General features: G+C 40.2%; 1 protein-coding gene across 2 annotated transcripts in view; it reads right to left on the bottom strand.

Moving 5' to 3' along the window:
- LOC149084447 (IQ motif and SEC7 domain-containing protein 1-like) overlaps positions 1 to 23411 on the bottom strand; it is a 425974-nt gene that overhangs the window by 336977 nt on the left and 65586 nt on the right. Inside the window, exon 1 of one of the 2 annotated variants that reach the window (XM_089234847.1) lies at positions 2109 to 2297. The exons of the other annotated variant lie outside the window; for it this stretch is intronic. The gene's annotated coding sequence lies outside the window, so the exon portion shown is untranslated. Of the gene's footprint in view, positions 1 to 2108; positions 2298 to 23411 lie in introns of those variants that run through there. 2 annotated transcript variants of the gene reach the window in all.

The following is a 23411-nucleotide window of genomic DNA, read 5'->3' as shown; positions in this document are numbered from 1 at the left end:
CTCTGGCCATATCGCTATATTGCAATTTACTGCCATTAGTGAGATGGGCTGGAAGTGAAGGCGCTGTCTATCGGTGGTCGCCTCGAGTTCGTTAGGGAAAATATCTTATCTATATCCTCCCTTTGGTTCAAACCCGGGACCATGACAACAACCTTCACGATGGTAGACGAGCATTTTACCACCATGCCACTCGGGCATAACACCGGGATACACTATCACAGTGATTCTCATCTCACCTTTCGCCAGCGGCCTGGTTTCATTTACTCTTGAAAGTGGTGTTACCCGGTCCAACACACGACTAACAAAAAATTAATGACGAAATAACGAAACGCCAATCACACTCTGCTCCTTGTGAACGATGCTAGGGCCCGGTACCTGGCCACGACCCGGCGGTTGAGCAACACTGCACTATCAAGTACAGAAGCGGATTAATTACCCAATGACAGTTTCATTAAAAAATACAATTTTTCAATGGTAATTTTTGTGTAGAAAGATCGGTTTGATAAATATAATATTTGACCCCCCGCCCCCACAAAAACGACCTTGACCATATATAGACATTCATGTACGAGATTAGTTTATTCTGAAGATGCCTGTGAGTTTTCATAGATCACGACCATGGAGAAATCTGAGAATTTTTTCTCATTATCCTACTAGAGACATCAGCAGAAGAGTCGATTCCATGGTCCAGTGGGACTCCAGCGTCAAATATTAAAAATTGTGACAAACGTTATAAGAAAAATTTTTAAAAGACACCAATCACGTATACTTAAACTGACGTAATTAACCTGTACCAAATATGTCAATGAATGAACATTTTTCAATTTCCCTGTCTTTCCAGGTCACCAAGGACTATGACGAAAAATATAAAAATATATGATTTTTTCACGGCCCCCCCCCAACCCAGGCTAGACCCCTGTCAGCCTCTTCTATATGAAGGCCATATAGAAGAGCCATTCTTTATATGATCTATTTATATACTTCTCTCTCTCTCTCGCACGTGTTATCAATAATTCTCAATAAATAATCAACTGATGAATAATCATATAAATAATAAATACTCTATTTCATCTCTTAAAATATATATATTTTCTCGTGCACATGGCAATAAGAATATCCAAAATCAAATTTGGCTTGGCACGCATAATAACCATAAAATGCATAAACATTAGAAGCAATAGATTGCTATATTTATCATTCCACTGGTAATATTAAATATATCTCAACATAAGTTTTAAAGCTGAAACTATTGTGAAATGTATACGTAAACTTTAGCAATGATAGCAAAGCAATTAGCAATGATAGTACATATATCTAGGATTCCCAGGATTCCGCGTAACCGCAGTTGAGAAACGCAAATATAGCTAGAAATTTAAGGTAAATTTAAAATTCGATGTGGTTAAAATAAATGCATTAGAAAAATTATAACACTGTTGGCATCCATACACGCCTGTACACACAACAGATTAGATTATATGCATCTTGAAATCAAAACTAATGCTCACCGAACTGTACTGTACAGAAGCGGTAAATTACCCAATAACAGCCTTGTTGAAACACCATTTTTCAATGGTAAGAAAATTTGTTTTTGCCACGTTATGAATATGTAGCACGAACGGTTCGATAAAAAATGATATGTTACAGTTTTAACACTATCTCTTATAACAGTTTTGCGTCTGTCTCTCACTGACTACTCTTCTCTCAGGCGAACCAAAATCACCGGTGATGGTTGCCCGAAACTGACCTTGACTGTGTTGATAGGTATCAAAAAATTTCAAAATAATTATAAAATGCATAAATTTCAGAAAAAAAAATGAATAGCAACATTCATCTCATTGGTAATACAAGAAACATTTTAATGTAACTAGTTCGAAAACTAAATTGCTAGATGCAGTTTAAGACGTTAAGCGATAACAGTGCCTCGGGGATCCCTAGATTCCGCGTAACCGCAGTTGAGAAATACTATATAATTAAATTAATGTTTTTTTAAATTCAATGTGGTTAAAATACTATCGTTAGAAAATTATGACACTATTGCCATCATATACGCCAAAGTACATAATAAATTACATTATTGTATGCATCAAGAAATCAAAACTAATGCTCACCCGGGGTACACTATCGGGTACAGAAGCGGAAAAATTAACCAATAAGGGCCTCGTTAAAACACAATTTTTCAAGGGTAGAAAATTTTTTTTTCGCCACGTTATGAATATCTATGTGTAGCAAGAACGGTTCGATAAAATGATGTTACAGTTTTCACACTTTCTGTATTACAGTTTTGTATCTCTCACTCACTCACTACTCTTCTCTCAGACGAACCAAGATCACCGGCGATGGTTGCCGAAACGTTCCGATCCGTAGCCAATACAGCCAAATGACACAGTGCCAAGAGTCGCAATGCGCAAAGCATCCTGTTCTCCACCGATTTGTTCGGTTTTTGACAGCACAAAAAATTCTTTCGGATACGATTTTAGCTCTGTTAAAATACCTCATCCCAAGCCCAAACGAAACATCACTGGAATATTCATTCCTGACAGTCCCTAGCTATAGCTCCATACCCTAATGTTACAGCTGGAACTTTTTGAATCCGTTAGTAGCTCGAACCTGTGGCTTCTCCGGCATAGGTGAAAACTCGCCTACATCCAGCCATAAAAAGTATAAACAGCCGATCCCTGGCATATTTCGATTCACGTACCGCCACTTGGCGACTATACTCTTGCCGGCAATCATGTACCGGTAGTGAAAGGCACACAGGAGCGCCGGCTCCGTGCAGAGTATCCCGGAGGATTATGTGTCCGGGAGAAAGAACATCCTCTCGACATTGTGAATAAAAAGAATTCTGTGCAGTTGGAGAGAGGGTAAAAGTATTCGATGGCGGCCGACCACAGAGAATCGATTCGCGAATGCAAACCGAAACAGAGTCGCGATCCCGGGATTCGCAAACATTTCTCACGGACCCGAAAATGAATTTTGTATGTTAATAATACTGAGAAATGTCCAATCAGAGTAATCGCCGTGATTTACGCCACTTAGTGTTACAGTCTTTGAGTTTCACGCCATCGATTTTTCTCACTTGAGAGTCACGGAGACTGTGACCGTGATCTCGAGCCCATTCAGGATCGATTCGAACCCGTTGCAGTACCATAAAAAAATACACTAGGTTTTAACCGTCACAGTGGCATTAACGCAGTATCTCGTCCCCTTAAAAGCCTCTTATTTCAGCAACGACAAGCCCAAATATTTTAAGTTTATTTCTGTGGTGTTTGGACAGAACATGATATCTCCAAAAAATAGCTTTTTGATCTAGTAGTAAGTCTTGCTAATTATAACTAATTAGAAGTGAGATAAATGCACAAATACGTACGCACGGCTAAACAACATGCTGATGTATGATATTTTCATTTGTATTTGTGTGTGTGTGCTTCATTTCTTATTTTTAAATGGCAATGAAAAATGTGATTTTGGACTTATCATGTTCTGACCAAACACCACAGATTTTTTTAATGGAATACTTTTTCTCTTTAACCCAAGGGTTTTCAAATTTTTCCCACCAGCGGCGCCCCTTTCCCTTAACCAATGCTTATCCTCCCTAGAGTAGTTTTTTAACAAAGAATCTCTTCGAATAACCTTTATCCAGGCCGCAGAGCGGAGCGCCCCGCCCCTGACAATAGTTGAAGGCGCACCAGGGCACCGCGGCAACACAATTTGAGAACCCCCCCCCCCCCCGCTCCTGCCTTAACCCCTTTTTTGTACCTGCTAGAAATCAAAGGAAAAAAACAATTCAATTTTTTAGGGGTTCAGTGAGCCTGCTGATGCCACTATGCCACTGAAAAAGAAAACGAATCTAATTACTGCACTAATATCAAAATATATTTCTAAATTGCTAATCGAACACAGGGTACTTCATATTTTTCAAGTAGATTACTATACCAGTATAGCTACCGTATTATAGCTTCGGTGATTATTTATCCAGTAATCTTAGATGAATATTTGTCTCACAGAGTCGTAACTTTTTTGAATTATCGTAATTCTGGCATAATTTCTTCATTGTGTTTCTTATTTTCAATTTATCAGTTTTAGATTTGGAATTAGTTTTAAGATTATTTATTTCACTAGGTCCTAATTTCCATTGGTTTTTGAGAAATTCTCTTTTTTTTTTTCTGGATGCAACGTAAAAAGTGTTTTGAGTTAATTTTATCACGGACTAATTTGTAAAAAGAGGAGTGGTTTTTTTAATGAAAAAAACCGAAATGCATATTTAAAAAAGCTACTTCAAATTGGAAATAGTATTTGCTCACTTCGCAATGAAATTTGGAGGAGTGAAATTGAATTTCGATGCATGAATACGCTAGATGCGTATTGACGAATACTGCCTTCAACTTGAAATACCAGACCACGTTCATATTCCTTATGGAACCTCTAACGCACAGGTGCTCTGCGGACCCGTTGGGGCTCCGCGGCAGCTCGATGAAAGTAAAGAAAAACAGCAAATTTGAAGGAAAAAAATAGTTATAAGTAAATAACATAAATAAATCAGTAACTTTGATAAATAAATAAAAAAGGCCTACGGGGCTCCGCATAGAAATTATAGAACAGAAAGGGCTCAGCGAGTCAAAAAAGGTTGAGAACCGCTGCTCTAACGTAAAGTTGTAAAGTATCTGTTGGAAAAATTGGCAACACCCTAACCCATCCATGTATCCACTCCCACCTAGTCAAACATGAGAACACTTTCCGACGCATATGAGGGTGAAACAAAAACGAAAATACATAGGAAACAAAAAAAAAGCAAAAGTGGGGGGGGAAGGGGGTTGAACACTAGCTATAAGCATACTTCAAAGAACATCTCAACATCCTCAGGCAAACAAGGAGAACCAAGATACTTATAGCACTGCTACGAAGAAAAACCAGCATTTAATAATCTAACAGTATTAAAAATATTACACGAAGACTCGACAAATTGGGAAAAAAAATTAGACGCTCATCGAATTTTTTTGAGCGCCAGAAGAGAGTAATTTAAAGTGCCAAGAAATAGAAACTTCAATTTACAATCTTTCACTCCCTTTCGGTGGGCAAACTTTCTGGTCACACGGGTGTAAGTTATCGGTTCACATGCTTTCAAACCCAACAATGGTAACGGAGACTTATCAGCACAAGATCCTCAAATGTAGTGTTTACAGTTATTACAAAATAAAAATACACTGGACTCCCAATAATTAACCAATCCCGCACATATTCATGAATAATGCAGGAAATCTCATAAAATATTTTGGTTTCTTTCTTACATTTCAAGGTTTAGGGGCATGTTTGAAATACAGCGGCAAATGCCCCTTATACACCACTTTATTATTCATATTCACACATTATTTTGCATCTCTTGCACTTGTAATTGCACTCCTTACTGTTGAAGAGGTATTGTTTCCCCCCCCCAATCCCTGCTTTTACGTCATGTCCATCCTCATATACTGTAGGAGTTGAAATTGTGCGAGAAAGCCGCGGATGACAAAAAGTGAGAATCAATGCTTTGAGCCATTACGCTGGTAATCATAGAGACTTCGTGAACAGCTCTCAAGTAAAAATCGAATTTTTAGGAGTTGCTTACAAGCATCAATGCTGAAACGAGCTCAAAATATACGTCTTTATTTGAAAAATATACGAAACTCACGTTGTGCTTGAGAGCAACACTGGCAAATAAAAGATTAGTAATAAGACTCCTCTGACTTGCCTATGGTAAGATCATCCCTGCCATATAATAAACAAGGACTCGAATCTAAGACCAGCGAATGCCTAACGCACGCAAACTAGGCCATCGGCGCAACAACAATCGCTTATTCAGCACGAACAGTGTTTACATAGCATTAGAAATCCCTTAGTACCACACCGGGAGAGAGAGATCCATCCTCTTCCTACTACGCCATTGTACACAGTACAGTATACTAGCTTTTTTCCCTCCCCATCCTATAGACTTCTGTTATCCTACTCTTACTCGTGGAGGCAGTGAGGAAAGCGGGGGGGAGGAGGGGGTCGCCTAACGACTGATCGATATTAGAATCAATACATATCATGCTCCCTCTTACTCCCTCTTCCTCTGGGAGAGATTCTCCCTCAGCATTTCCTATCCATATCAGCTTCCCCCTTTAAAACTGTTCAAACACTGAAGCGAGAGATAAAAAGCGGGAGCTGCACCAAATAAATACATAAAGATCACATCCGTTACCAGCTCTTAATTAAGATGCGAACTAAATTCACTCGTACGATACGCAGGAGATGGATGTATTGGATCTCGTGATTCCTATCAACGCACTTTAATGACGCGGTATCTAACAGAAATATATATATATATATATTTGAAATGATACCGAAGTATTTAAAAAATATTTTTGTATTTTAACTTCGAGGACGAGACGATAGAGACAGTATGAGGGGGACACATTTGATGCAATTTATCCTCCCACGGCTCCTGAAATACGCTTCGATATCGAACGCACTCGATGTTTTTAATGACGTTTATCATTGAAGTTTGATGTGAGATACTTAAATTTGATACTCTCGCGGATATTTTTTTTTTAAATCTAATCTTCCATTTTTATGACTTCGCTTCGAATCACTTCCGTGAAATACATACTGTCAAACCGGGGTGAGAACTGTCAAAAGTGGGGAAACTTGAAACACTGCTCCAAAAAATACAGGGTGATTATAATTGAAGTTCTAGTGTGTGCTCTGTTTTTCTCAAAACGTGCATATCCGAATTCAACCATTTTTTTAAGATATCTTAATGAGGCCATGGGAGAGAGATTTGTGAAATGAAAAAAATAAGGTAAATTTTCGACCACTGGTGAAAAGTCGCGCTTTTCATTGGATTTTTCCTTTGTACGTGTAGTGTATGTGCCAAGTTGCAATGGAATACGTCTACCCGGTCTGCCAGAAGTCTTCAGTATACTACTACTTCACCAAACACCAACTCTGGCCATATCGCTATATTGCAATTTACCGCCATTAATGAGATGGGTTGGATATGAAGGCTCTATCTATCAGTGGTTATCGCCTCAAGCTCGTTAGAGCGAAATTTCAGTATACTGACAAAACTTCGAGCTATGTAGGGCCCGTTTTGAAGGACGTATTCCATTGAAACTTGGTATATATACGCTATATAAGGAAAAAGGAAAATTCAGTAAAAAAATCGCCACTTTTTCACCTGATGGTCGAAAATTGAACGATATTTTTATTTCATAAATCTCTCTCCTATGGTCTCATTACGATATTCTAAAAAAAATTGGCTGTATTCGGATAAGCAGTTTTTGAGAAAAACTATTCAGAGTAAAAGGGAACTTTAATTATAATCACCTTGTATATCTAGAAATTTTTTTTTCTTTTGTTATTTTTCCGGTCCAACAAGTTTGCCCAAATGTATACCAACATATTGATATAATATTTGCAATTCCATTTGATAAATTTTACGCAGCAAAAACATTTTGCAAATTTAGATATTGAGCTCAGTTTTTTGTTCCGCTCATATTATTTTTAAAACAGCTGTTGTCAAGTTATGTTGGCAACGTGTGTGGTTCTGGAGCTACGGTTACTCAAAGTAGTGTTTTCGTAACATTTTTTTTATCCCAATAAACAATATTTTTATAATCCATTGAATAGCCCTAAACCCCCTGGACTATATTTTTTTTCTCGTCCTCAAATAGCGAGACTCTTAACTTATTGAATTTAGTCAAAAAATCCTATTTATGTAATTAATATGTAATAGGCACAGTAAAAAATAAGTATCGGAGATACATAAAATATTGTATATAGCGATACATAAAATATTGTATATGGCGATATATAAAATATTTTATTAGCATGGGATAGGCAAAAATCGGTACCAATGGTTAAATAACATTTTTTTTTACGATACTTCTACTAGAGCAATGATTCTCAACCTATGGTCCGCGATGACGGCATAGGTAGTCCGCAGGCAGACTTGATACAATTATTCAGGAAATTGCGATCTTAAACACGGAATATCACCTAAATTTTGCCCGAAATTACTTCAAATGCAAAAACTTAGTTACTGCTAAAATTGCTGAAAAGTGTGGAAATAAAGGGCTGCTACAAATCACAGGAAACACGAAAGAAATTGCAGTATTTCAGGGGTGAAAAAAATGTTCAGATGATCCGATGACCGTGTTTCATTGAGAAAAATAAAATTCGGTAAACTTGGATTTTACACGTCACCTGGCCAAATAATTTCTCCTTCCCCCCCCCCTTTGGAAATTCGAAGCCAAAAAAAATATTCTTCTTTTTTTAAATTTAACGCACTGAACTGAGTTCATCTTGTTCTCAGTTTTTCAAAATCATCAACAGAAACAAATTTATTAATCGAAGTAATTAATAATTAGTTTCTTTAAATCATGCCAAAAAATTGGCCAGGTGTGCTATTCCGGCTTAGCCAGATAACTGGTAAAATTATTATCCGTAAAATACAGGACACCGCCAATTGCTATCAGAGACATCGTCAGAAGTAGGCACCGTCCGTTACCTCAAAAGAGGCAGAGATGCATCGGAAAAAGTTAGCAAAGATTTATAGCAGTGGTTTCCCGTTGCCCCATGCTCGCAAGTATCGAATCACTCGCGTCATTCTCCCCATGAAGACAGCCATCAACTCGATGCAACGTGCAAGCCATTTGTCTAACATGTATAGCTGAACCCAATGACTAGGGAGAAAAATTGCACTTGCGCCTAGTGGCACATAAGGGCAAGAGACTGCAGCCTGGGATTTCGAGAGAAGTGTGGGAAAAGACTTGTGCTTAGCAAGTAAGAAGTTGGCATGTTGAAGTGAGAGGGATTTGAGAATGGTCTAAATACACAATGTAGACAAAATATATATACATCGCCTTCACCGTGACGGAAAACAAAGCCTCCGTTCACAGTGCTGGGAAGTTTTGCTTCCTTTTCACGGAATATGCAATACACACACACATAGGAAACACACAGAGCGTCCACTGCGACGGGAATAATCAAACACAGACTCCGTACAGGTGCTGGGCTTTCACATTTGAATTGCTCACTTATATTTACATAATATACTGTATTTCTATACATTATTTACATAATATATAAATTTTCCTTGTTATATAATTGGTGATGCACATCAACATTACTATGAAGGCAATGCATATTGGGAACAAATGTCATTATGAGCTCATACAAATATATTGAAGTTTACAAAAATATTATCAAACTATGAAAGTGCGTATACAAAAACATTTGTTTATTCTTCCGGTACTTTACTGCAGGGTGGCTTGTGTAACTTGCGTAGGTGAAATAAATTTGAATTGGTCCGTAAAATTGCTTCAGAAATTTTACTGATGCTTGTTTTCAAAAATGTTGAGAAACACTGTACTAAACACTAGAGCAGTGTTTCCCAAAGTGGGCAATATCGCCCCCTGGTGGGTGATGGAATGGTCCAGGGGGGCGATAGAACCTACTAATTTAACATTGGATCCTATGGGTTTAGGTCAACTATGAACTAGATCATAGTTTCCCAAACTTTTCGTTCCATCGCCCCCTTCTTCAGAAATTGTTTTCTCTCATCGCCCCCCAACTCAACCTAACCCATAGGATCCTATGTCAAATCCGTAATTTCTATCGCCCCCCTGAACCATTCCATCGCACACCAGGGGGCGATATTGCCCACTTTGGGAAACACTGCACTAGAGCATAGTGTTTCACCATGTTAAAAAGGCAGGAGACCCTTAAGGGGAGCGAATTTCTAATGGGAAAAATACTCTGAATTAGTATTGTTACTACCATAGGCAGAGATTGACTTGGGAGTCTGGGGGGGGGGGGGCACGATGATGATGATGATGTCAGCTCATACATACATTAGATCAGTCGACTCCACCTGTGACGCTGAGGAGGGCCAATGCCCCCCCCCCCCACGCCCCTCCGTATCTCCGCCCATGGTTACTACTTATATAACGGTAACTGAAGCCAGGGCCGTAACTACGGTTTTTTCCGCCCAACACACACATTAAAATTCGATAATTTTATAATGATGTTCTTTGTTCTCACCTAAAACTGCCTGCCGGCCGCCCCCTAAATATTTCAGCTTATGGTCACCCTCTAGTTCCGGCCCTGCCTGAAGCCTGAACTATACTAGCTTCGATTTAACTTGGAAGAAAAACAAACGTTATTGTAGTAAATTGAGGCGAATGAAACTTTATTTTCGGTAGTACCAGAGAAATATTCTTCAACCACACTTACAAAAACAACGGGTTAGTGTAACCGTATTGGTATTGCGGTGATCAAAACATTTTTTCAAATCTGTGCGTAATTTGTTTGAAAGTAAACGAACAGTTAAACGTCAGTAAATTAAATGTAGTATTCAATTTATCAATTTTCTGATAGTAAAATGAAAATGAGAAGAAGAAAAAAATTAAATGAACGGAAGACTGGTGTAAATATTGATACCGAAAACAGATGGCGCCACATTATTCATTAAATATCAGGGATATTTTTTTTCTCTTTGCTGCCCAAAGTTAGATCGTTCGGATTTTAATCTTCTTGTTTTCGTTGAAATTCAATCGATCTACAACAAGAGAGCTGAACCTTTAGAAGAGTGCGGGCCACTTTATTGATTTGAAGACGCGTCGCGGGCCACTTAATTAGGTGATCTGGACCAGGAACTTCTGTGGTTCCTCGATTCTCCAGACTCAAATGAAGACAATTTGGAACTAGCGTGTGGGCCACTTCATTGATTTGAAGACAAATTTCGCAGGCCACTCAATTAGGTAATCCGGAACAGTGCCGCAAGGGTTACTCTTACGCGATCAGTAAATGTGCCTGCAATAACTTAAGAGGCACGTAAATGTGCCCCGGGCCGCTTGATCGATCTGTAAATGTGCCGCGTGTTGTTTAAGTGTTCCGGAATAGTGCCGCGGTCATCCGTAAATATGCCACGGGTCACTTAAGTGATCTGGGAATGTGCCGTGGCTCCAGTAACTTTGGAACTGTGCTAAATCAGTAAATATTCCGCTGATCATTTGAGTGGTATGGGAGCGTGTTACGGGGGACTTGAGTGTTTTGGAACTGCGCCCTAGGTCATTCAAGCGAATCTGTAAATATGCCGTGGTCAAGTGTGGGGGGGGGGGGGAAGTCACCGAAGTAATCTGGGAATGTGCTATGAGACACAAGTAATTTGGAACTGTGTCACGGTGATCTGTAAATATGTCGCTGATCTCTTAAGTGATCTGAAAATATGCCGAGGGCCACTGAAGTGTTCTAGAACTGTGCCGAGGGCCAATGAAGTGTTCCAGAACTGTGCCTCAGGTCACTCAAGTTATCCGTAAATATGCCGCGGCACGCGGGTCACTCGAGTGACATGAGAATAAGCCGCCAGCCACTCAAGTGATATTGAACTTCAGCCAGGGTAAATTGAAAAGTCGTGCCACTTTGTTCATTTTAACAAAATTAAGTTTGAGGTGGCGGGCAACATCGGATGACTCCGAGGGCCACATTTAGCCATGAGATGAGCATGTGCGATCAACAAGGTTCTTAAACATACAGCTCCCATCAAGTCACGATCAACGGCATATTGACAGGTGGGCCACCGGTCCAAAGAGCGGGTCAAGAGGACTTCCCGTCAATTCCGATATTATATAACTCCTTCATTAAATTTTCATTTCCTAGCCTTTTCATGAAAGATTTTCTCGTTAATTCTGAATATAAATTTTTGTTCAGTTTGTGGGTATCTTTCAGCATATTTCTGCACATTATCATTACGGATGGCTTTCATTGATGAAAACCTCCTCCTCCTAAAAATACAATGCATATAATAATGGTTCTCAACCTTTGGAAGCCCGAGGCCCGGTAAATGTCTTTTGCGTAAGTGAAAGGTCCGGACATACACAACCGACCAGAAATTAATGTGAAAAATGGAACTGCGAATCGCTCCCGGCCCGGTGACCAGTGCCACGCGGAGGCGCATTTAGGGTTTGCAGCCCTTTTTCCATTCTAGTCGAATTTTCTAGGCTACTCTTTCGTCGAATTCGCCACTTTGTGCTATAACCCGCTTGGCCTTCCCCCAACTCCTGCAAGTACACCTGTGTCTCTAAGTCACTCTTTTCATCACTCCCACGCTCACACACACTCTTTCAGTCACTCATATGTTCGCACACAGTTTTGGTCACACGTAACTGCACACGCTCTAGGACACTCTTTTGGTTGCTCACTGACTTTGTTAAGTGCTTTATGGGCCACTCTTATTTGTTGCCCACTGACATGGTTCCGTGCTTCATAGGTCACTCTTTTTTACATTTACACCTTCACACATGCTCTAGGTCAGGGGTCCTCAACCTATCCCGAGTACAGCCAATGCCCATCATCAAACCAAGAGCACCCTTTTCGGCAACTTTGACGTACACATGTCTGAAATCTGCATAACTGTAATCATTGAAAGCAATTTTTACAGGGTGTTTAATTGAAGCTTATATCAAGTGCTCGCGAGAACGAAATCGGATACGAGCAGTAGAGCAAAGTTTCTCAACCGCCGGGCCCTGAAAATCAGTCAAACCGGGTCGTCCGTGATTGAAGGTTTCATTTTCCCCACTTACTTCCCGTCAGTCTTTTCTATGACCAGACCTTGTACATAAAAAAAAATTCAACCGGGCTGCGGGCTTCAAAGGCTTGAGGAACCACTGCCATAGACGATCGAAATTTTAAAATGTTTGAAATGCCTTCGTAAATTAATTGAAATATCGAAACAAAATACCTCTATATCTCATCTAAATTTCAATGAACTAAAAAGGCTTTCTAACTAAATGTTAGGCACTCAAAGTTATCTAGAAGGGAATTCCTTGTACTCCTCTCCCTCCACAACTGTGACTGCCCCCTCCAAAGGTCAATCCTGCGTACACGCCCCTGCTCAGAGATACGCACTTTAAAACAGACTCCAAACGAATACACAGAGACAATCTTTATCAGTCATAAGTTCCAAAGTCCAATTACATACAAACACGGGTCGACGATTATGCTCATCAAAACACCCCTCAAATGACATGTGTTACATGGGCGAACGTACTCGTTAAAGCATGAAATAGACGAGCCAACGACCGTTAGCAGACATGCCGCAATGCCAAGTTGTCATGGATTGACATCTGGCAATAACCCATCACGATACAACTGGAAAATCCGTTGAGTTCGATTTCACACATGACGCATATTAAAAAACTCATTTCAAAAAAAAATCCAACCATCTTCCATTAAACCTTTACCAACTGAAACCATGGGACCGTTGGTTTCACATCAGTTGACGTGATGAGCATGTTCACATGGATAACAACGCGTAGGAAAATCGTTTAAGAGAACGCCAAGGCTAAAAAAACGCCGGAATGAGTTATAATAAGCGTATTAGGGTTTTCGTTTTAGTGTATTGCCAACCCTTTTGTACTTTACAGAACATCTGCCGAGCAGCATCCGCTTGTAATAGACAGGGTTAATGCTAATAAATTACATCCCGTTTTTCCATACCGCAATTGAAATGCAACGGCCGTTTCGATGCATCAAGTAAAAAAACGTCGAGAGAGAAAGAGACTTCAGAATTAAACTGTCAAGTCAAAGTATCAGCTGCTAGTTAAATCATCAATTACTACACTGTGGATATTTTTCCTTAGTATAGTTATAAACGGTATTTTCTATTCCTCATACTCTTCCAGGTGGGTCCCACAGTACGATCTAAAACAGCGTTTCTTAACCTTTTATTGGCCATGACCTCCCCCCCCCCCACCCCGACCATATTTGTTTCTCACGCCCCCTCAAGGACTAAGGCCCTTCTTACTAATTTTTTTGAGCAAACTGTGATCTTGAAGGAAAATTTTCAACAGTAAGGTTGACCTGATTCAGTGAATGTTTTCGTGGGGAGTTCTATGCACTGTCTTTTCCACACATAGGGCCCTTGGGCAGGAAGATGTTCTGGAAGCAACAGCTTACGTATTTACTCGCTTTCGTAAACCACGGTACCAGATCTCATCATGCAGGATCCCCTATTGACATCAGGCTCAAAGCCATGGCTAGATGCCCCCCCCCCCATGTGTGTTAAGATGGCCCTGGTTCTATGCAGGCTATTTTAATAGCATCAGGGACCCATTACCTACTTTACCGCACACCAACATATCTAGTCATATCGCCATGCGGAAATGCAGGTGCCATCTCTCGGTGGTCACCTCAGGCTCGGTAGGTAAAGAACTTGTTTTCTATGTTGTTGACCAGTGGACCCTGACGGTAACCTTCATGGTGGAAAGCAAGCATCTTACCCCTGCACTGCTTTGGCGCCTAGAGCAGTGTTTCTCAACCGCCGGGCAGCGGTCTGGTACCTGAAATCAGTTAAACCGGGCCATGAACATGGGCCTCGTTCACCGGCTTATTTTTACTCATCTATCTCCCATTATGCGTGCGTATGAGCGGGCCTTATACTCACGTAAAAGAAATCAACCGGGCCGCGGGCTTCCAAAGGTTGAGAACCACTGGCTGGGAGTAGGCTACCTGTATACAAATTGACATATTTATTCCCAAAAAAAAAATAGTAGTACGTTATCAAGTCTCATTATCGTGGGTCCGAGCTGTGATCGGATGGGCGCATGTATTAAGACGGCCTTGGCTCTATGGGCAGAGAGTTCTGCTTCATTCTGAAAAAGCAATCGCACTTTTTCCCTTAGATATTTCACTCGAAGCTTCATTTCTTCCAGTCTTAATTTTTTTTTACTGCGCTTTGTAGTCCTCTTAGCAGCCTGTCAAGGTGGCTCTCCTTCAACTTGATTTTCACCTGTGGCCCATCTGGACTACCGTACGACCGCAAAAGGTGGGGGGGAGCGGCCATACGGCCTCTGGTTGAGAAACCACTGATCTAAAATACTTCCCAGGGAGGGTAAAAGCATTGAGCTCTCGTCTTCTTCATCGTGGTTTTTCTTTAATTTATTAGAGATATTTTCAAGTCAATAGCAAAAATGGTTGCTCAAAAACAACCATTGGCTACCTCAAGTTGTCAAGATAAAATGTATTTTCCCTGTGTAGTATGAAGAGGGAGGGAGGGGAAGTCATATTTGAAAATAATTCAAAAAAATTAATAAAATTGAATCAATCACATAATATTTAAAAAATTAGAATTAATTTTAGAAACTAGCACGAAATCGAAACAAAATTACGCGAACTATAATGCTATCACATCTAGTCATTTAGTACTCACACAGATGGCACTAAAACATATTTTACAAAGATTGACCTAACGTTATATGTTTCACTATGTATTAGTTTCACTTTGACCAGCAATCGCTCATACAGTCAAACTCGTTTAATAGCATCAATAATTGGAGATCCAAACTGATTCCTACAGAGATTAATGTTGAGTAACCTTGCTTATAACGTGAATGAAAACGCAACGACCTCCGATATAACGACACATTTTTTTTTTGCGTTATTCCGTATTATTTTACATAACTAGCGTGATAATATGGTACGTCTACGGAACATTTCGTAAATTTGCCCTTCTTGACTCGTTTTGTTAGAAAAGCCCTTTCTTTTCAAAGCAGCTTACTTTAATCAAGAACCCTTACTAAAATAGGGGAGGAAGATAATTTGCATCACGTACAGGTTATAGTATGGTAATTATGACTATAAATATAAATCTCGCATATTTGTCGTGTCTCAGTGCCGTCTTAAAGCATTGGCCCGGATAGCCTCACGTTCACAAAGAGCCTCGAGAAAATGACACATGATCAAATTTCGACAGCATGAATGTAAATTGGCAATTGGATAGCAAATATTTCTAGCCAAGTGGGGAGCCCTAGAAAACTCACTCTGCCGTTGATGCCGTTAAGATGGCCTTGGCTGCGTTCAACCTTTCTCACCCCCCCCTACCCCATGAAATACATTTTAAATCTTTACAGACTTTCACTGAATTTCTCGCCAATGGTTATTTATAAGGAATATTTGGCGATTTGATCTATGAACGGCAACTGGCAAAGTCCAATATTTTTGGCCTCAATTTCCCGTATTTTCCCCCAATAAAATATGGTCACCCTAATAATAAAACAACCTCATGCACACTATTTGATTGCATGTGAAATACTTAAAACTCTTGAAGACATCAACCTCAGTTGTAACGACAACTCGGTTGTAACCGAATCTTCAATGTCGTTATAACCGAGTTTTGCTGTACTTTTCGCTGAGAAATTTCCTAATAAATCCACCACTTGCAGAAAACAGATGCAGCTCCGATCACGATCCCGATATACCCAGAGTACATACTTCTGAAATATTGGATTTATATTGACAGTAAGAAATTCTCCTGGATTCCAACCCATCAAGGGGGAAAAAAATATACATTTTCCGGAAATCTTTTTTTCACACTCCACCAAGTGTGAACACCAATCACACCCATATTCCGAAACCGGGGTCGGAAATGAGAAATTTACGAACCGAAATCTCAAGATCGGTTCGTAAGTTGAGGAGTATCTCAATACACACTCACTCTTCAATTTTCACCCCAACTTCGAAGAAAAACATTTATTTATTCACAAGACTTGAATTATTTTCCCCTCCTTGCTAAAGTTATTTCCTGCTGGGTGTTCAAAAAAATGGCGAGGTCCCAACACATTCGTGATCCTTACATTGCTAATACCCTTCTTTCCCCTAGTACGAGAAAAATATATATTTTTCAAAAGAAAAAAAGTTAATAAATATGGGGGAAACCCGTGGAAATTCAATTCCAAAAAAAAAAAGACTTCGGAAGATCCGTTTCTTAGATGCGTGGGAAGAAAAAACTCGGAAAGTTCTCGAAAATCTGGGGAATTTCTCCATTTCTTTTTACGCGAAAAAAGGTGAGAAAATTGAGAAAATTCTCTGGCTTTCACTTTCTTCCACCTCCCCGCATACCCGGATGTGATATTGTCTTTCCGTTCCGATTCCTTTTTTTTTTATATTACGACTTTTCCCCCAGACCTTTTTAGACGGCAAAAGGAATGGTGTGGAAAAAGGACTTTATTGCTAATTGAATTTTCTAAGGTGATTTCCTTCCCGGATTTACAGTTCCGTTCCAGTTTGTAAATCCTTTCAATTTACTGCCGCTAGTAGTTAAAATATCCTGATGTTTCTCCCGTGCGGCTTGAGAGCTGTTGAAAAAAATATCCTATTCGGAGGTTCGATTATGTTGGTAGCTATCGGTGCTGTTTCGTATACGTAAATAACGCGTAACTTCGATCTAATAAATATTTTTGACGTTATTTGCGATCGTCTCGACCTCGTTTTTTCTTTCGATTTTCCCCCTCGCTTTAAACCCCTTTACGATCACGGGCGAAATATCTCGTTCAATGCCAGTGGAATAAATTCATTCTAGCCTGTCTGTTTCTTTTACCACTTTTCACCTCATCGCCTTTATCATAATCCTATGAACAAAAGTTGCTTTTTCCCCCTCCCCGTTGTATTCATTTTTTTTTTTCATTCATCTTTTATCTACTATATTTTCCCCTATATTATTTTACTCTTTTTTTTTTTTCCTTTCTTTGTCAATTTTTCTTTCTTTCTTCTTTTTAATGGCTACCAGATTTACAGCCGATACTTCTGATAGAGGTTGCCAAAAGACTTGTACGTGAAAGGGTTAATAAAATTCCCGGTGGAAGGAATTCACAATCTAGATTAGTGTTCCCTAAAGTGGGAATAGAATGGCCGGGGGAGGGGATGGGGCAGTATAGGAGTTTATAAATTTATAGGTATAAGTTTTATAGGTATCAGATTGCATGGGTTGGTTTGAGTTCAGGGATGATGAGAGGGTAAAAATTGTGAAGAAAAGGGGAGGCGATGGAACAAAACTTTCGGCAAAATATGGTTTAGGTCACAGCGTTTCTCAATCTTTTGTAGCCCGTGGCAGCATCGGGACTACATTTTCTTTTCGTGCCCCACGCATCTTATCCAAGGTCCCCCTACCCCCTCATCCAGGAGAAATTCTACGTATTGAATTGTATTGTCAGAACTAAATTATTTACAATAAAGATAAATTTTATAAATGACACCGATTTCTAGAACCCTGGGTCAGATACGGATCGAGAGGGATGATGATCATCCCTGCAAAGATTCTAATGATTTGGAAAAAATATATCTGTTCCGGGACAATCCAACGAACCTCGGAGGGGGGGGGGAAATAAACGCCAACTCGCTACGCATTACCCTGGGTCAGTGTCTACCCTGTACTACTACTAAACCAGACATGCACCTCGTCCATATTCCTCTGCGGAACTTCTAAGGGGCCGTTCAAGTATTACGTAAGCAAATTTTTAGCCATTTCTGACCCCCTTCCCCCCCCCCCTCCTGTCAGCAAAATTTCGTCATCAGTACTGCCCCTCTGAATCCTAACGCATATCGGTGGGATAAGAGACGTACACAAGAGAGGGGCATAAGGAGGCTCGTGCCCCCCTCCCACGATCAAAAATTTATTTTTTTAATGCAAAAAAAACATTTTTTTTTAATTGAAATTTCGGAAGAAAATACCTTTGAATATTATTATAATCAATTTCTGTTAACTTCAATGTTATTTGAAGGCAATGAACTCAAAATTTATCTTTAATAAATTCATTGCGACCCACCCTCTACAAGCCATATAATGATAAATCAGATAGAGGTCCTTGGCCCTGGGGGTTATCTGATGCGACCTGCCCTCTTCGAACCTAATTTTATAAAAATGAACTAAGCAGCACATTTACGGATCGCTTAAGTGTCCCGTGGTGCAATTCCAGAACATTAAAGCGGCCCGTGGCACATTTTCAGATCACTTAAATGACCCGGGACACGGTTTCAGAACACTTAAGCGATCCGTGACACATTTAAAGATCCCTTGAGTGACATGTGACGTAGTTTTAGAGCACTTAAGTGCCCCCCCCCCCAGTGCGGTTCTACATCACCCAAATCACCCGCGGCACATTCTCAGATTATTTAAGTGATGCGTCGCACAGTTCCAGAGCACTTAAGCGGCCCGGACGCGTAATTCCATACCGTACATAGGGTTTTTTACATGGGATGCGTGCCCGCGCCGAACGAAGTTCGGCCTACAGGGGCATTTATTAATAAAGTAGTCGGAAGCATGTTTTTTTGAGTTGTGATATTATATTGTATATCATTATTATGATAATTATATTATGTCGCTATAAAATTTGATATCTTTGTAATATTATATCGTGATCTTTAATGAATCCTGGTGTTTGGCGATAAGTTGCCAAACGCTGTGGTGGTCGAGTGGTTATAGTGACGGACTCGCGATGCGAGGATCCGGGTTCGAACCCCACAGTGGTGGTCGGCTGAAGTTGGTTTTCTGTGGTTCCCAACTTCAGGGCGCAAATGCGAGCCGATCTCCCCGTTAAAAAGTCTCGCCACAGAGAGCAACAGTCCTACAACGATAAATCATTCAATCATAACACTTCACTCATTGTTAGAAAAACTGGTGGCAGATGGCAGCACTACACATAACAAACATTACACAGAAACAAACTTTACGTCAGGTTGCACTACACGTACACGCACATTACCGCATGTACTGGTTCGTTGGGGGGTTCCGCGGGGGGGGTGCATTTGTGGTGTAGCAGTAGTAGGTAGGGCCTCCAAAAAATGGCTCGGGGATCCATGATGTTCTTAAGTCAGTCAACTCGTTGGGCAATTTGCCTGTTGTGGCGTTGTATTTGTATTTGTAACAGCCATAGCTCCGAATCGGTAATGTTCGGCTCTTCGGCTAGTACGTCACGAGAAAGGTTCGGAGTTAGAATTTCTCTCGATCTTAAATGACGTCATTGTGATCTTCGCCAATGAGCGTATCCCAGGTTAAAACCTGCGTACATAATGGAATTGTGCGGCCCAGACACATTTCCAGATCATTTGGATCTGCGAAACATTTAGAGATCACTAAAGTGGCTCTGTATAGGGCACTTATCAATAGGGGGGATGTTACTTCAAGTGCCCACCAACTATCGAAAGGTTTTTCTCGTTTTTGGCGCGCCGAGTAATATGCCATTAAAAATATTTCATATTTTCATAAAGGGTGGTTGATGACGTAAGCATTATCCAAACCCCCCCCCTTGTCATCAAAAGTCAGCAAATCGGAAACCACCCCCCCCCCCCCATCGATGACGGCGTAATACTTGAACGGCCCCTAACGAATTGGTACATGTTGGAATGTGTATGTATAGTGAAGCTTCCGTGAAGTTTGTTTCTGTGTAATACTTGCTATGTGTAGAGCTGCCATCTGCAATCAATTTTTTAAACTATGAGTTTTTTTCTCAACTCACAGTGAGTGAAGTGTAATGAATGAGTAATTGCACGTTGTAGGCCTGTTGCTCTCTGCGGCGAGACGTTCTAAAGGAGGGATCGGCTTGCATTCGCTCCTTGAAGTTGGGAACCGCAGAAAACCAAATCCGTTCGACTTTAAACTTTGATTCAGATCATCGTGAACATTGGAAATGCATTGCCATCGAATCAATGGAACCGTCGCTTGAGATTCAACTAACTAAGGGGCCGTTCAAGTATTACGTAAGCAAATTTTTAGCCATTTTTGACCCCCCCCCTTATTTTCATAAAGGGTGGTTGATGACGTAAGCATTATCCAAACACCCCCTCCCCGTCATCAAAAGTCAGCATCCCTCCCATCGATGATGACGTAATATTTGAACGGCCCCTAATGAATTCCCATTGAAATCATTATACAAATTGCAACAGCTTGCACCGCAATTTACTGGCGAATCGTTGATTGTAGAGGCATACCTCCAATTAGAAAAAGTATCCAAATAACGAGTAGACCTCAAATACATCATTCCTATTGCACAAGGGGTTGTTTCGTTATTAAATTAAGAAAAAGTTTTATACAGAAACCCTGTGCTCAAAAACAAAATGGAAAGCTATTGCTTTGTCTCTCGCCTGAGGCCAACAAAAACAATTCCACGTTTCTAAAGCCGGGATTACACTATAAAACTATAAAAATTCTTTTAGAAAATGCAATCAATAAGCGTGCCGGTTACATTCGAGCGAATATACTCACAGCAGTATTATTGGTTGGCTTTTTTTTTTTTTCGAGTTTTGTAAAACATCTTTTATCAAACTTTTATAGTGTAGTCCCGGCTTAAGCGCGATATTCACTGATATATTGGAATTCAAACATTTTAATAACGTAAAGTGATGTTCACGTATTCCCAAGGGATCAGCATGATCTGTCCGGGGAATTTGTTAGTATTAGGTTATTAGACATATCCATGCCCGAACCGGGATTCGAACCCAGACCTGCACAGTGAGAAGCTAGTTCCCTAACCACTCGACTGCCAAGCGGCCATCCGAGAAAAGTTGGGGGGGGGGGAAGCATATAAATGAAAGGAGGGGGGGAAAGCATTTTCCCTTTAACTATACTATTTTCACCAAACTTTTATCTATATATAATTTTTGAATTCAAATATTGCACTTAAAAAAAAATCGACCTTTCTGTGTTGGCATCAGGATAAAAAGGCAACAACTTTCTAACTGGGTTTTTGGGAACAGCGTTTCTGCAAAAGAGTTCACATTTTTATTTTTATCACTATGCAAAACCCCTTGCAGCGTGAATAAGACGTTCTTCTCAGGTCCACACGTTATTTTAATATTTTTACTAATTGGAAGTATGTCTCTAGGATCAGCTGTTCGCCAGTAATTTGCGGTTCGTTCAGCTATTCACCCAGTATCCCATCTGGAAATAATTTCCTAAGTATATAACCGGGCGAATACATTCCACACGATCTTCTTCGAAGGAAATTCAAAATTTTTAATGCTCGTTCAAAAGAAGAAAAATGGCGATCGTCTCGGCCATGGGTGGAAGAAGGGACAGGGACCGGAATGGGCTCCACTGATGACCCCGTACCATCGTCATGTCAATTCCAAGCCCATGATGATAAATCAACCTCGCACCGACAATCTTTTTCCGAGGAGGGACAGCAATAACGGCACGCGTACTTATGCACATACACAAGGCTTTTCTCTGGTACTTCAGCGAGACTTTAAACTTTACATAAATCACGCTGCTTATTTTCCGAGGGAATTTATTTCACGATTTATTGCAAGATTATTCTGAGGAAAAAAAACTGGAATCTTGAATCCCGATCTTTTTAGTATTAGGCTGTTTATCTTCCTTGTGCCACGCAATCGCTGCACATGCACAATGCGTCTCTCTCATGTGTTTTATAAGCTAATATTTTCAGCAACGATACTGCATTTAATGGAAATACTAAATTATAGCCCGTGTTTAGCTTTTGAAATACAGCCCGACGCTCAGGTAACGTGAATTAAAAGTGGATTGTGCGATGTAAAAGAAATCTGACGTCGAATAACCAGTGTGTTTTCGACTGAATGATGTTACGTGCAAGGCTAATGCGGCGTCCAACTGGCTCAAGCAATTCGATACGAATTTTAAATCTGGCATAAGTATCGAGCCAACACCTAGGGCAGAAATCCTCCGCACGAAGCTCCTGACGTCACTGAAGTCGTCCACATTTCATCTATAGTCGTTGGACACATTGCAAAAAAAGGTAAAGATTTCGCATACGTCGGGCTGCTATATCCAATGGCTTACAGATGACCACCTTCCTAAAAAGATGGTAAAAATACCAACATTGAAAGCAGTTTGTGAGTTGGAAAAGGCAGTATGGTGTGTGAGAACACAGTAAACTATTTTCGTCCAGAATGATGACTGTAAATGGTGTGGTGTTAATAAGGGAAGTCTGCTGTTGGAACCCAACACCGCCAATAGTAACCAGAAATCCAATTTGATACGCAGTACTTTTACCAAGTGCGGGCCGCACAGCTATTGGTAACCCCGGTATATGAAAATATACGGCCCTGTAGCTGCGCAAATCAGAGACGTTTCCCTCCGTCTGAGCAAGCAAGCAAGCAAAAAAAATTTTTTTTTAGTTTTCTTTTGTGAAAGATAGATGGCAAATCTAACTCACGTTGCATAGATTGGATAAAATAAATAAATAAAACGGGGGAGGAATACAATACAAGCACACCTATCGAAAAATAGCGAAATTAACCAAGAAAAGCAAAGTAGAATATATACTCATGCGTCATCTATACGTCAATTCAAGAACTTCACCTCAAATAAAAGCAATTCGAATCATCACAGGATCACTGAGCAGGCCAAAATTAGAGCAGTTTAAACTTTTCACTACTAATTTTAGAACCCTGTAATAGGACATATATATCCCAGTGGGAGTAAAAGGGTTAAAGCAGCGGTTCTCAACCGGTGCTCCGCGTAGCCCTTGGGGCTCCATGCGCGCTTCCCTGGGGCTCCGTGGGCACTCGAGGATAATAAAATAAATCAGTGAATTTGATAAACAAACAAAATAAGGAGGCCTAAAAGGTACAGTCATATA

The sequence above is a fragment of the Pholcus phalangioides genome, unplaced genomic scaffold (assembly GCF_987345545.1).
Source record: "Pholcus phalangioides strain wild (caught in Gottingen) unplaced genomic scaffold, Ppha-v1.0 ptg000008l_1, whole genome shotgun sequence".
NCBI lineage: Eukaryota > Metazoa > Arthropoda > Arachnida > Araneae > Pholcidae > Pholcus > Pholcus phalangioides.
This window is presented reverse-complemented; position numbering and strand designations above follow the sequence as displayed.